The sequence below is a fragment of the Aulostomus chinensis genome, chromosome 11 (assembly GCF_037954235.1).
Source record: "Aulostomus chinensis isolate RoL2024-O1b breed Wild chromosome 11, RoL_Achi_v1.0, whole genome shotgun sequence".
In the NCBI taxonomy this organism is placed as follows: Eukaryota; Metazoa; Chordata; class Actinopteri; order Syngnathiformes; family Aulostomidae; genus Aulostomus; species Aulostomus chinensis.
The window spans coordinates 16,477,501-16,492,583 of record NC_141330.1 but is presented as its reverse complement, the minus strand read 5'-3'; the positions used below and the strand labels follow the sequence as shown (position 1 = coordinate 16,492,583).

The window sequence follows — 15,083 nt, the reverse complement described above, 5'->3', positions numbered from 1 at the left end:
GTGGACATTTCCTTTGATTCCGTGGTGTGCAGGGAAAGGTTTGACTTCTCCCACCGCTGAAATAAAGAGCAGAGAGCTGCTGCCCCTCGCCATCATGCAGGGGGATCAGCAGCGGTATCGCCTGTGTCACTGATAAGGAGCTAGCACAGGATGTTGTGTACTGAAAAAAGCCATGAGCACATGCTGACTTGCTGGATGCTGTAGCAAAAAAATGAGCTTCAAGATTAAATGTTGGAATCAATAGACCTGCTGCGTAAATAATGTTAAAGCAGATCATTTGATCTCAGCTCCACTCGTGACTCACTAGCTGACCCCTTTCCCACTGCCTCACATTACCTGTGCTTGAATCCATTTCCCTTTGATGTAAACTACACACCTGATAAGTTTCGTGATTGTATCCTGCTAAGGTTGTGTGTGTGTGTGTGTGTGTGTGTTTTGGTTGTATGTGTGTGTGCTTGTGTGTGTGTTGTGTGTGAGTTGTGTGTGTCAGCCACAAAATATTTCTGTTGAGCTGCAGTCACACTTTTAAATCCCAGACACTTTTGTGGTATTTCAAAGTCCCCATTATGGCACACACACACGCGCGCACGCACATGCACACACATACTTTTTTAGGACATTCTTTAATGCTAACCCCAACCCTAACTAACTGATGCCTGATCCTAACTTTAACCTAACTCCAATACACATCTAAACTCAAACTAAACTAAAGCTAAACTTTCACCAGGAACTCAGACATGATGTAGTGCTGCATTAGGACCTGTCTTTGGTTCAATTTAGGACGGGGGGTCATGATAAGGATAGTGTTTAGACCAGAAAAGATCTCCAATAGGAGCAAAAACCAGGTAAACACACACAGACACACACAGACACACACTGACACACACACACACACAAACTGCAGAGTACAACATTTGTTTTACTGTTTCAGTGCAACCTTGAAGACAAACTCAAACCCTACAATGTCTGTAAAACTTTTCCTATTAAGCAAAAAAGCCTTCAGTCTGACATTGACAGGCAGCACATTGTTGATTCTGATGTTTGTTTTTATTCCCTTCAAAATGTTAAAATAATCCTGCGGGACACATGGTGAGGCGAGTCAGACTTGGCTCAAGTTCACGGTCAGCACCATCATAAATATTGTGATGCATTATTTCTGCACATTATAACTGAAATTTCAGGTTTGTACCAATTAATTCTCATACCAAATAAAATATGTATTCTGATCGATAAAGCTGTCAGTAGCGTAAAATACCAAAAAGCAGCGGGTTTAATAAACTGTGTGAGGTGAGGTCTCAGAAGTTACAACTGCTTTTTCATACGTAAACATTACCAACAGCAGATGAACGTCCCCGATCCTCATCAGCACATCAATATATCTGTTCGTCACAGAAATAAACAAACTTCTCAAAAGCACATAATTACCCATGAAAACTCTAACTGAAGAAATCCCCATGTGTCAAGATCATTACAAAGTTCTAAATGTATTCACAAAGGTTCTCACATGCACACACGTGCAACGCGGCTGCCTGCCTCCCACATGCAGCGTATGTGACGCATAGGAAAAGTCATTAGAGCCGCACTTCCCCTCCAAACACAAGAGAGAGAAGAAAGGTCTGCCGGGCTTGAAACACACAGGAAGTGTGTGGGAGACTGCATGAATGCATGTGTGTCAGTCTGTGTATTTGTGTGCGCGCGTCCATGTGCATGTCTCCAGGTCTGGAGTTCTGGCCCGAGGGCTGGTGGCCAAACTCTAGTAATTGCTCGCCTTTGATTGCTTTCTTTGAAAAGACAATAGCTCCAATTAGAGCCAATTAAAAGCACAGCCCAGGGTCCGTTTGCTCAGCAGGCAATGTTGCATACCATGATTCTGTGGCTTCAGCATTTGTTCTCAGATTTCTACTTGACTGAATTATGCTAAATTAGAAAGTTCCCACGATAATTATAATGTTAAATCAAATATGTGAAGAGAAAGTTAAAGGTGTAAACTGACTAAAAATGTGTCAAACCAAATATGGTAATAAGGTCGGTTATTTATTCGCTGAAGTTTCACTTCTTCTTACAATGAGGACCAAGAAGATTGAGCTTCTGTTTTTTCAACCACAGTTTAGTGTGTGTGTGTGTGTGTGTGTGTGTGCGTGTGTGCGTGTGTGAGTGCCTGCATGCGTACACACGTTCAACTCAATATACAACATTTTCACATGATGTACAAATCAGCATCTTGTGTTTTCTTACGCATCAACATTCTGCAGTGTGTGTTTGTGTATGTGTGTATTGACTTCCATTGTCAAACAGCATCAACATTCTTCAGTGTGTGTGTGTGTGTGTGTGTGTGTGTGCACGTGTGTATGTGTGTGTGTGTGTGTATGAGTGTATCTCCAAATTGGACCAAAGTCAGTTAGAAAATATTTTAATAATCTAGATAAAATAAAACCTCTGTAGAGGCACAGTATTCTAAATAAAGTTAGGGTACCAGTTAAAGCAGAGGAAGGAAGCAGAGGGTGAACCCTGTGGTTGGGACATCTGCTGAAACATCAGGAAACACACTTTACAGTTGAAGGGGGGTGCCTTACCTGTCTATATCATCTTAACGCACCTACACAAACACATTCACAAAGGAGACAACACAGACACGTGAAGGACAGCTTATCTGACTTCCGTGGGGAAGTGTACTCTTCTCCTCTCTCACTGTCTCTCTCTCTCACACACACATACACACACACGCAGACACACACACACACTCACACACACACACACACACCAGCAGATTAATTTGGAGACAGTGCCTCATCTCTGCCTACCTCTGCCACGAACATCTGTCATCTCAGCAAGATCCAAACTGCTAATAAACATGCAAAAGCATGTTCCTGTGCATGCGCGTGCACACACACACACACACACACACACACACACACACACACACATATAGTCTCGCTTCATCTCACACTCATGCTCTCTTCTCCTTCAGTCAAAAATAGCTGGTTAAATTTGGCCCATCTTCCATGTGTTCCTGCTTCACTATTTCATCACTGTCAATCTCCATACACACCTGCACAGCAGCCGTGTAGCCCTACTCACACATCTCATCCCTGATGGATGTTTATTCATTTGCTGCTGTTTTTTTTTTACAACCTTTGGAACCCGAACCATTCATGTGCACACAATAACTCCCTTTTGACCCCGATGCGATGCTAAACTATGTTAAGACTCAGATCTAGGCCAGGGTATAACTTCAATTGTTGCTAGTCTCTCAGATGCTGTTTACTGACACATGGGAAGAAAAGAATATTCTGCATTTATTTGTGACAGACAAGTCAAACAACATCAGATACACAAGAACACACATGAACTGAAGACACAAATTACATCATAAACAGAACACAACAAAAAAAATGCCTCTGACAAATCTGAACACAATCTCAAGGTTGTAACAATGAGTTGCTTGTGTGGGATTCGGGGTTTTTAGTGATGTTGAACATATGTGAGCATCCATGATGTTTGTGTCTGAATAGTTACATGTAGAGGAGAGAGGAAACATGCATTATCAGGCTGGAAAAGGTTAGAACAGGGAGCAGAATCAGGTCATTTCCTGGTTGAAAGTATTCCAAGAGCTTTTTTATCAGTGCTCATTTCATCTTTTCCACAATCAGAAAGTGGTATGAAGGCCTTCTTTTCTTATAAAGAGTCAATCCATCCAAAGCAATTACAAACTAACAGTAATTTTGTTGTCGTCACCAGTTGATCTGTGACAATTTAAGCAGAGACTACTGCAGAAAGCTGAAACTATCAATACCTCTGACTCTCACTTATCAGTATGTGCACAAGATGAGCGATCCCCTGTGATTTATTCCGTTTGGGTGTGGATTTACTTGGATAAGTGTCTAGTAATATGGATGACTTTCACTCAAGCTGCGAGTGTAGCTGCGATAGATGGATTTTTTTTTTAACAAATTGTGTTATTTATTGACTGAGCGAGCAATGGAAAGTCTTGATATTGACATTTCCCTGAAAGACATTCGGCTCCAGTCAAACCATTTTAAACTGAGGATGATTTACTGAGTGGTGATGTCGCCACGGGTCTCAAGGTCTCTGGGTTTGAACAGTTTTAGTCTCGGTTTCCAAAATGATTGACTCATGATCGAATCCAGAGTTTTCAACCAGTTTGATGTGGGTAGACTTTGGGTTCATAGTGGAGATGAAATGTATTTTTGGTAAAATGGTCATCCGTACTGGTGCTCTTCTTCCTCTTGAGTGCTTCTCACTGATAGTTTGAGGTTACAGTAAAGTACAGATAACTCTTACTGCATGGCGGAAATATCAATAGCGAGGTATCTAAAAATACCTGATGATGTAAATAGATCTTTTTTAGTTGCTGCATCCGTGACTTCCTCATCTACTCTACAGGCTTTTATTGTGGATTTACACCAATTAGATTATGACTCTTCGGCGATGAGGTGATAAAACAGGTTTATGGAGAAGACAGGAGGCAAAGTTACTATCTACGGACAAACTCCATGACATAACAGAAGCTAAAACATCTGACTGTAATCTTTGCTTGAGAACACGTTGCACTTTTCAAAGATCCTTGTAAATCCAAATCTTTGTTTTTAAAATGTTGGGTTAAAAAATACATTTTTTTAGGGTGTTTTTATGTGTGTAAACTCTAAAAATTTTTGAATGCGTTTAGCATGAATCTAACTTTGTAAGCGTAAACACAAATGTCTTAGCCTGCATATGGTGATTTGGTGAACATTGATGAATGATTGTACTGTTTTGAGATCATTTTGTTGGTCAAAACTACTGACAATGATGTTTTACAACACTACCATTATGCTAACTCCCTATAATTTTGTCTTGTCAATCACTTTGAATAGCTTTATTGCTTCCAAACCAGTATTTACAGCACCACTCCAATTTATAATGCATTCAAACTGTTCCTTTACTTCGATCTAGATTTCTAACGTTGGTTGCTGAATAAAACTCCTCACGTTTAATTTGACTGTTGCTACTCATTAGCAGACACTTCTCTAAAGCGCCACATGTACATTTCTATTTTGTTTTCCTGTGTTCCACATTACCATCTTCTTGCATCATAAGACGTGGAAGCGTAGTCGCTGTAATTTTAAAGGTTATTAGTAAACTGCTAGTCACAAACATTAGCTTAGCACATACCTTAGCAAACCAGTTTCCCTGTATACATTCCTATGGTGAAGGTCTGGAGCCGGTGAGGATCCCTCCAGTGTTAATTAAGCCGTCTGTCTTGGAGAAAATTAAGGTCGTGATCTCCCAGACCTCACCATTCCCACAGTCCCTGAGAAGAGAGATGAAAAGAGACTTAATGAAGGAATAAAAGGATGAAATGACTTAATGAACCGCCTAACGAGGCCTGCGGACGTTTAATAAGGGCTTATTGAAGCTTAATTAGAACAATAATCCAGCTTGTTTGGAGTCATTCGCTGTTGACTTGTGGCTGATTGTGTTTTTATTGCAACTGGATAAACAGAGCAGAGCTCCTTTTTGTAGGAAGAAAGACAAGTTCAATAGTATGTCAGAAGTGTGTGTGTGTGTGTGTGTGTGTGTGTGTGTGTGTGTGTGTGTGTGTGTGTGTGTAAATGCAGTTTAACAAAGAGGGATTCAAAATGTATGAGGTGCCTGTTTTAGATCCAATCCAATCACATGGCTGTGGTCATCCGGCCACATTCAGTTCAAGTTTGATTTACATCCTCCATCATATTCAAAGACTCTCACATCTCATCCTGAACATTAGAACAGACAAACCCAAAAATATCTCAACCAAAATATGATTCATAACCACCTAACTCAATTGATGTCAAGGTCATCCATTTTGTTGCCTTTCTATTAACGTTCACGGCGAGTGCAACAAGGCAAAGTTGTCTAAGGTCATGGGTCTGTTACAGGGAAACCATGAAATAAATGCGGTGAGCAAGGCAAGTTTTTATGAGTACAGCCAGGAAAATCACAAGTCCGCACCATTTTTATATGCATTTTCTTTCCAAACTGCATCTCGCAGCTGTTTCCAATTCTACCGCAATCAACGTGAAACAGCTGGCCTCGCTGCCTGTGAGCAGGCTGCCTGCAGCATGTAGTAATACATGACAGAAAATAGTGCCAATTCTGAAATACAGCAGCACGATACCTGTGTGCTGAAAAGAGGTTAAATACGTTTAAAGCGTTTTGTCATCCGCATCTTGCCGGAAGTACTTCTTCTTGGTTCAGAACTCTGACCACAGGACTCACTCCAATGAATGTTAATCCACTACACAACTGGAAGGAATTCCATATAATCTCTGAAAATCCAAATTATCCCTTTATTTTAGCTCAAACCACCAGACATGCTGCTTTCATTACGGCATGTGATCATGTACATCACAACTTTCCAGCCCCAAACCCCCAAAATGAGCCTTGCAACCCCCGACTAGAGATGGTTGAAGCCTAAATTTTGTGTAAACATACACTAATAAGCTATCCAAAAAAAAAAAAAAACTCCATTCAAAATCTAGCAATTACAGTTATTATGTCAGTAATTTATGCCCAGTTGTACTAAACTTATGTTTGGTTTCTTGAAATAATCTTGCAGCCCCCAGGGAGTCCTGACAGTAAATTTGGCAACCTCACTTATTACATCAGACCTGCATACCTTCAGATCTGACACAGATGGACCTCAGCACATGAGTCGCGTAGTTGGTGTCACTATAATGATTCATCTGACACAAATTTCCCTTACTTGCTCAAACACAATGCGCAGTGTTTCCACTCTACGCGCCAGTGTTGCTCAGAGACTGAGCCGCATTGTGCCAAAGGACAAGTCTGAAGAGATTGTAAGGTATACGAGACACACGAGGAATCAGACTTGTATTATTCACGCGGTGACACCGCTACCCCTAGAGGACTGAGTCAAGCTCACATCATGTTGAATCCCACTGGTACGTCCAAGCTCCCGTTACAATGACTCCTTGCCTCGTCTCTGGGTGATTCATTCTATGTCAGTGATTCAGATTGGTCATGCCCACAGGCTCTTATTTCGGGTTAGCAGTATCCATTAGCCCCAGCTTTGAAAAGAGTTACTGTTCCTGATCATGTGAGAACCCCAGATGACCCAGCCAAACAGTACTGCATAATCAGACAAGAAGTTTAAGAAATGTCAAAAGCTGTAAATTTAAATATCCCTACCAAGGCACACAGAAGAGATTAATTAGCGTCAGCGTCTAGAGTACAAGCTTGTATTTTAAGATTGAGGGGGATACCAGCCCCTTCAACCACAAATAGACTGGGCTTCTACAGGCCAGGCTTCCCTAGTCTAGTCACACATTCAGACACTGATGCCAGAGGCTGTTAAGGTGTCAACCAGCTCACACCTTCACACACACATCGCCATGACAAAGGCATTCCTAGGAGTCGGGGTTCAATGTCTTGTTCGATGCTGCGTCTGGAGGAGCCAGGGAGCCTTCCAGTACTACCTCCTGAGACGAAGCCAGTACAGTGGGTGGTTTTGAAGACATCATCTCATGGCTAATCACGAACATCATTCAGGGAGAGAGAACATTGCATGCAAATTGTACATTGTGGGTGGCTAAAAATGACTCAATCCCCTAAACATGTATTGAAAATACATGCGCAGTATCCTGGTTACTGTACATAGGAGGAAGGCACATGATTTTTTTAACTATCATACAGAATCGATAAACGTGACAGCAGTGATGGAAACTTATATAGATATACGCGCTACAGAAGTTAGCAATAAAACATCTGGACTCAGGTCCCACACACACCTCTGCTTGGATGACCAACGGTGTTAACAGTAATAGAAGTAGCTGCATATCTATGAACTACATTTCTCAGTAGCCTGGTGGTTGTGCTGTTGTTTTCTGAATCAAATTGCTTCTCAGTGGTAAACTCTTTTATTGGCTGCGTAGTTCAGTTGCACCCATGCGGTCTGAAATAAAAGTTGTGGTGCCACCGCTGCTTGTTCGTTGCTACGCTTCTGTATGACGCCGACATCACTTAACCAAACTCCAGGCTGATGACAAATTGGAGTTTATCTGACATAAAGATGGAAGAGGATATATAAGAACTGATCCCAAGAGAGTCATAGCGGTAGTACCTTGAAAAAGGAAACAAAAAATGATGGCCGACTGTGCAAAGTCAAGAAGAAGAAGCTGGTGATTTCAAACTTGAAAAATAATAACTAAAAACATAAGCTTCTGTAGTAAATGACCAGCGAGACGGTTCATCATAAATGCAAGTCAATATGGTTGGTAATCAAACCACATTATTTGAAATTTAAGAAGATATGGTTTGACCTAGTGGGCCCAGCAGCTCAGTGGCTTAGTGGTTTCCTCACAAGAAGGTCTCAGGTCCAATCTATGTTGAGTTTGGATGTTCTCCCTGTGTCTGCATGGCTTTCCGACGAGTGCTCCAATTTCCCCAACATTATAAACGTGTACATTAGGTTAATACTCCTGTTGGTGGTCCAGACCAAGATAAGTGGCAGAAAGATCTGGGGTTGGTCCCCGAGCATTGCGTACATCTGCACCATAGAGGATGACTTAAATGCAGAGAACAAATTTTGCCGTATGTATCATGACAATAAAGACTAATTATTCTCGAATTCAACTGTCAATAAGAGCTAAAAGTATCACGTGATGGGGATAGATGGACCCAACCCAACCTAACCAGAACATCAGCAGCAGGGATAAATTTAGGATCGAAATCCTAATTGAAAAAAAAAAAATTCTGGAACACAGGATCACCGGCAGACACAACAAACTGGAACGCTGTACAACTGACAAGACCGCACTGAACTCAGCTCGCCTGAAATGGCACAGGTGGCAAGCAACATTTCACAGATAAAAACAAAAACATCTGAAAGAAAATGACAGAACTAAAATCCCACCGGACTAATGAGGCAACAAACAACCGCTGGTAAAACATGAGGACAAACAAGTAGCCGAGCGGTTTGGACACAACAGGAACAAGGCTGGGCTGATTAGACATGGCTGACCTCAGGAGGACGTTGAAAAAAAAAGAAAATCTCACAACTACTTTTCCTATGCTCCTTCACATCCCTGGAATCTAGCATGTGTGATGTCCATAATCTAGCATTTAGGACGTTTTTTTTTTTCTGTGTCACATCGTCTATTATGAATACACACGGTTGCTCTCTCTCCTCTCTGTCCTCAGAAACTGCTGACGGCTAAAAAAAACAAGCACCTTGTAGCACTGTGGTCATCATTTGCCACAGTGCTGTTTTGGGTGACTAATCCACCAGTGGAGTTCGAAATACGACTGTCTTAGTCAGTTAACATTACCCCAGCTTTAGTCATCATGCCACACAATTGAGGGATTCCCTTCATTAAATATGTCAGATCACCCCTGCACCACTAATTCCCTTAACTACCTTTTTGGGTTGCTGGGAGTTAGTACCTCTTGACAAAATTTGATGAGTTTAGTTTAGCTATAATGCAGTTTGAATCCCAGTGTCTGGGATTTATGCGAGTTATGCGGGGAACAGTCTGAAGTCACAGTTGTTAAGCTGTTTCAGACATCACAATGTAGATTCACATGGAACAGGCACAGATTTGTGTGACGGCACTTCATTAGGAAGGTTTGAACCCTCGCAGTCACAGTTCATGAACCCTGTCTCTGGTGAGTTTGCCACTGTGCAAAAACACTTCAATCCCCTTCATTTATTTCCAGAACGACAAACAGCTGACTATTCCTGCAGAAGGTCGAATGACTTCAAGCGTCGGCACATATTTCCCTTCATGCAGACATATGTCAATTTCGTGTAAAAGGATTGGGGATTGTAGTTCTGCAACATGGGAATGATGTCAACTTCCCTACAGGGCCTTTTCTGTGAGATAAAGACAGCAAAGCAGCTGACAAATCCTGTAAAGATGCCAACACATCACATCATTTGCAAAAGTATTTCCTTGCTCTTCAGCTGTCAGTTGCACACTGGAGAGTTATAAGTGGGAAAAGAATGATGTCATCTTTCCAGCAGGCCTTTAAATTCAGAGTTATTATGCCAAAGCGCTGAGCTCTGGGAGATGATGATGACTTTGGCGGTGGTGAGAGCCGTGGTAATGATGATGGTGATGGTAAGTACAGTGGTCATAGTGGTGGTGATGATGTAATCTTCCCTAAAGCTTTTTCCCTTTTAGTTTTACATTGTGAGCTACTTCTCTCTTCGGTAGCGCTGGAGAGGAAGAACCGACTCTTTTATGAGCTCAGCTGATTGACCTCGTCCAAACAAAATCAAATCAAATCCAGTGAGATACAGTATTAGCTCCCCCCAAAAATGGAAAGAGATCTATTGCTAACATAATTAGGGGCATTACTGGTCCTTTGTCATCTGCAGCCCACATCCAGGCTAAACTGAGGCTCCAGTAGTAAAGAAGCGGGCCTGTCTCCATTACCCTTCTCAGCACTGATGAGACACTGTGCTCACTGTTTGCATTCTCATCAAAAGCAATTACTTCAACATGCTCAGGTTTCTAATGTGAGGGAATTACAGTATATCATCATAAACTTCTGTTCCAGAAAAACTGCAACCATCATTGTTTCCATTGTTAGCAATCGCCATTAATTTCAAAGATTCCCTGCAACTTTCCAGTCCCTCCATGCCACTCTGCCTCTGAGATTCTTACTCATTATGGATACATTGATAGCACATCCAGTGAAACTTCAAACATGCACTCCTGGCATTGATTTAGCTCTTGAAGCATTGCTCCTGAACTTCACATATACAGATACATATTTTGTACATTGTTTTGATGTTGTTTTATGGTTTATTCTGTCTTAGTACCATAGACCTTTGGTGTCATTTCATAATGATAATATTCAGTTGTCCTTGTCTGATGCTTAGCATGTAGCACTATTCCCCCCAGTTCCCCTCCCCCCAAACAGGTTCCTAGATCCAAAAAAGGAGACGCTAGTGCACTGGCCAGGACATAGAACCTCATCCAACCTCCTACGTGCAGACAAGGCCAGCTGAGTCTGGACTGATGGCCACCATAGCCGAGGAATCACAGGATACCAAACCAGCAGAGGGCAAAAACAATAGAAATGTGCTAATTTGGCAACAGCACTCTGCTTGTATTCTGTTTCGCTAGCAGCTGGACACGACCCAATGGCAAGTGCAAATATGAGAGTAACTCAGTCGTATTTTACATGTTCCAACTCTGAACAAGAGCGTATAGAGTTGCATGTAAGCTGATTTCAGAATGAAACTGCATTTTAGTTATGACTCTGTGCAATGTCAGAATCAGGAAGGTAATAGATAACACAAGCCTACGCTTGATTAGCCCACATTACCAATCAGCAAATGATGTTGCAATTGGAACAGATGAACAGGATGTTGCTATTACAAGAGCTGAACAGCTGACAGATATTAAAAGGACGCGCAAACAAAAATCAATTTTGAACCTTCAAATCAAAGCCACATCATGGTCAACCACATCCAGTAGTTCACTGGCCAGAACAACAAGTCATCTAACTATACAGCGAGAGAAGTCATTTGTTCCGCACCCTCTGTTACGAGACAACTCGATCTGGTTAGGTTTTGCCACAAAAACACTCGGATAGGGTTAGGAAAAGATCATGGTTTCGGTTAAATGAGCACTGTTTTGATGGAAAGGGGAAGCCCACACTCACCACAGGTCACACGAAGTCAACATCTAGCTCCGCTGCAGCTGCAGTATCTAGTCTTATATCAACATATCTCACGAAATAACAGTAAGTTCCATCAAAACAACTGCAAAACAGCATTTTACAGCAGCAAAAGCCCAAACCGCCTCAAACATGACTCCACTAGCCTAACAAGATTCTTGTCTCGCAGTAACCTCTATCTACCGCTCCCTCCACCTCTTTATACGGGTTTCCACTTTTTGATGCAATTTCCAGCTTTCCTGCCATAATTACTTCAGCCACTAGATGGCGGGAGTCACTTACAAATGAATAGTGGAGGTTATCTCATTTTGTACTGATGTATTTTATAATTGTAAAATCATTTTTAATTTTTAAATTCTTTTTTACGTTAATTTTTAATTATTTTCAAGCACATTGAGTTTGCGCTGATAGGAAATGCGACATACGATAAAGTTGAGTAGAATTGTAATCATGGCCTTTGGAGAGGAAAGGCTGGGCCAGAATGTCAGCATGTCCAGGATATCAAAATCATACATTCCCCTAACAGAAGTCTCATCACATTTCACTCAGAAACTGGTTGAATATTGTGCAGTATTACTCTCTAAAAGGAAGAACACTGTCACGTACACATCAGCAGTTCACCGGCATCTGTATTTGTCATTTGTTTTAATGGGTTTCTGTTGTTTTCAGCAATCTCTCTGATTTCCTATGTGTTCCCAGTTACGCCCTTGTGTGTTAAACTGTATCTAGTTTTACACCGGGCATGATGTCATGCTGCCTGCGGGGCTTTCCCACATTCATGGCTCAGCTGATAACATGTGGTGGAGAACTGCAAAAACACATGGGTGTGTTGAAGTTAAAAACCTCATATCAAACTTTCCCTGAGAACCCAAACGAGGAGGGGTGATGGCAGCGAAACGAGAGGCTGTTAGCTTGAAAGCTCATCTAGACTATGATTACCTTGGCTGAATACAACAACCCAGCCCGTGTTGTTGCATGCCGGCTACAGCTGCGTCTCACTCCATAAAAAAAACCTGCTCCTCTATAGTCATTCTTCTTACCTTGAGGGGGTTAAAGAACTACAAAATCCACTTGAATAAATCTGCAGGGGTAGATTACACAGCGGTTGAAATGGTCAGACACAGTGAAGCTGTTGAACTCTGTTGCCTGAGACTTGTTTGAATGTAGACTGTGGTTTCACTGCTGTACAAACCAAACGGGACTCCACCAAGCCAGTGAAATGTCAGCTGCTTTGACTCAGTTCAACTGTGCAGAGAACATGCGTAACAAAAGTAGATTCCACATGTACACAGGAATGGTTTTTGGATAACATCGAAGTCGCCAGACTGGTCTTTAGTGGGTCTGCAGTACACCAGTAGCTATTTATACTCTCTAAACTGTCTAGTGCAAAGTAAATACTAATTTCATGCGGCTGTACAAAGTGAATAAAAATTAATAGCTGATTTTAGCTCTGTGTGTTTGTGTGTGTGTGTGTGTGTGTGTGTGTGTGTGTGTGTGTGTGTGTGTGTGTGTGTGTGTGTGTGTGTGTGTGTGTGTGTGTTGGCGGCAATCCCCACTGGAACACTCACAGGATAAGCTCGGCTGACCGTCAAGAGGAAGTCAGAGTTGTTTGTGAAGGAAATGACATCATTAGGATTTGATCAGACAGTGACCTCATGCTGACAAGATAGTGACTCGGAGAGAGAGAGGGAGAGAGAGAGAGAGAGAGAGAGAGAGAGAGAGGGAGGGAGGGGGCAGTGTTTAGTTTGCTTGTGGGCGTCTCAGATGAAAGGTGAACAGGTACACAGTACTTTCAAACCTCATGGATGAATGTTTAATAGGCTGCAAGAAAGTACTGGCAAATGTTAATTCTGTCCTCTTAGATTGAGTCTTAAAATAACATTTAGGCAAAAATATGGCTCATTTTTTTCTTTTTCCTTTTCTTTCCCAACAGAGGAAAATATACGGAGTCTGTTTCATCAATTGACTGATACCCTCAGGGCGGTACACGCCGCGTGGTTTTATATCTAAATAGAAAATGGATGATAGTGGAAGGGGAGAAAATTGTCAACAAACATATTGGAATGACAGCATGAATGAGACAGGTAGCAAAGATTTATGAAGCTGTTCTACATCTGTATGCATATCAAAGTGGAAGAGCCATGATGTACCTGAGGTTTGAATTGAGATAATAAGCACTGGGAAGACTGCAATATGTTCACATTTCCATATTTGAAGAAGATGCAGTGATGAATTTCAATGAATGCATAAACAGAACATTTAATTTTCTCTGACAACTTTGACCCTTTTGAGATTTGGATACAGCAAATTATGTCTGTGAATAAAAATTATGAAAAGATAAGCAACCTATTTCTGTTTCTGTATTGTACTTTTTTTTAATGTTGTTGTTCCGAGCCTATTCACACACACGCACACACACACACACACACACACACACACACACACACACACACACACACACACACACAGGGGACCATTACAACTTTCCCAAAAAACATTCTCTTGCTTTGCACTTTCTATAAACTGCACTGTGATGACCTTAAATTGTCCTGGGGATTGGGACAGCATGATTGAATTAAAAAAAAAAAAATGACTGGAGGAACTGATGGACCTCCCAAGAGCAAAGCTGGACTAAAGCCCAAACACAAAGCTTGGTGCTGGGTTAAGGATCTTAGAATATGCCCTGGATTAGGAAGCCAGAGAGCCAGAACGTGCCCGTGGACAGTGGTGGAAAACTAATACTGATTTTGGCTAAAGAGGGATACTGGGTTGTGTGAGAGACGGTTTGTTCAGAGTTGTTAGGATAATGATGGTATTCAAGGGATAAGAATGATAAATCTTAATAAGCCAGTGTTTGCTAGTTGCTAATAAATCGTTTTATAGATGAATTTCCAGTTTTTTTTTCTTCAGTAGTGGCTAAATTAAATCAGAAATCAGCACCACTGTTCATTTTTAAAGTCTAGCTTTGTCATATGAGCTTAAAGCGGCAATCCAAGGTAAATATTCTTCAACCATGACACGTACATAGATACATATATGTAACATATAATCATACCTTTGGTCACTTTTGACCCTTTTTTTTAAACTTTCCTACTTAGGTTCCATGTTAAATTACCTGAATTTGAACATAGTGAAACAGAAGGTGTTTGTTTTGCAGGCTGGCGAGTAGAGCTGGGACCACACACATCAGCTGTCGGACTGATAATTGATGCTCTTACGATCGCATCTTGAATTCACTTGCATCAGTGGAAAGGTAGCAATCCTTGCATTCACATCAACTTGAGCAAAGTAATCTGACAGAGCTCTTTTAATCAGTATCATCGCCCCCATCGAGACAAGCAGCGTGTTCTTGTCGGTGGTTCACAAGCGAGTTTGAGCCGTAAGAAGTTCGA

The 15,083-nt window shown here is 41.5% G+C and overlaps 1 long non-coding RNA gene across 1 annotated transcript in view; it reads right to left on the bottom strand.

The window, feature by feature from the left end:
- Window positions 1–15,083, bottom strand: part of LOC147253639 (uncharacterized) — a 74,031-nt gene that overhangs the window by 7,653 nt on the left and 51,295 nt on the right. Inside the window, exon 3 of the long non-coding RNA XR_015118418.1 lies at window positions 5,173–5,311. This is a non-coding gene — a long non-coding RNA (uncharacterized LOC147253639). The remainder of the gene's footprint in view (window positions 1–5,172; window positions 5,312–15,083) is intronic.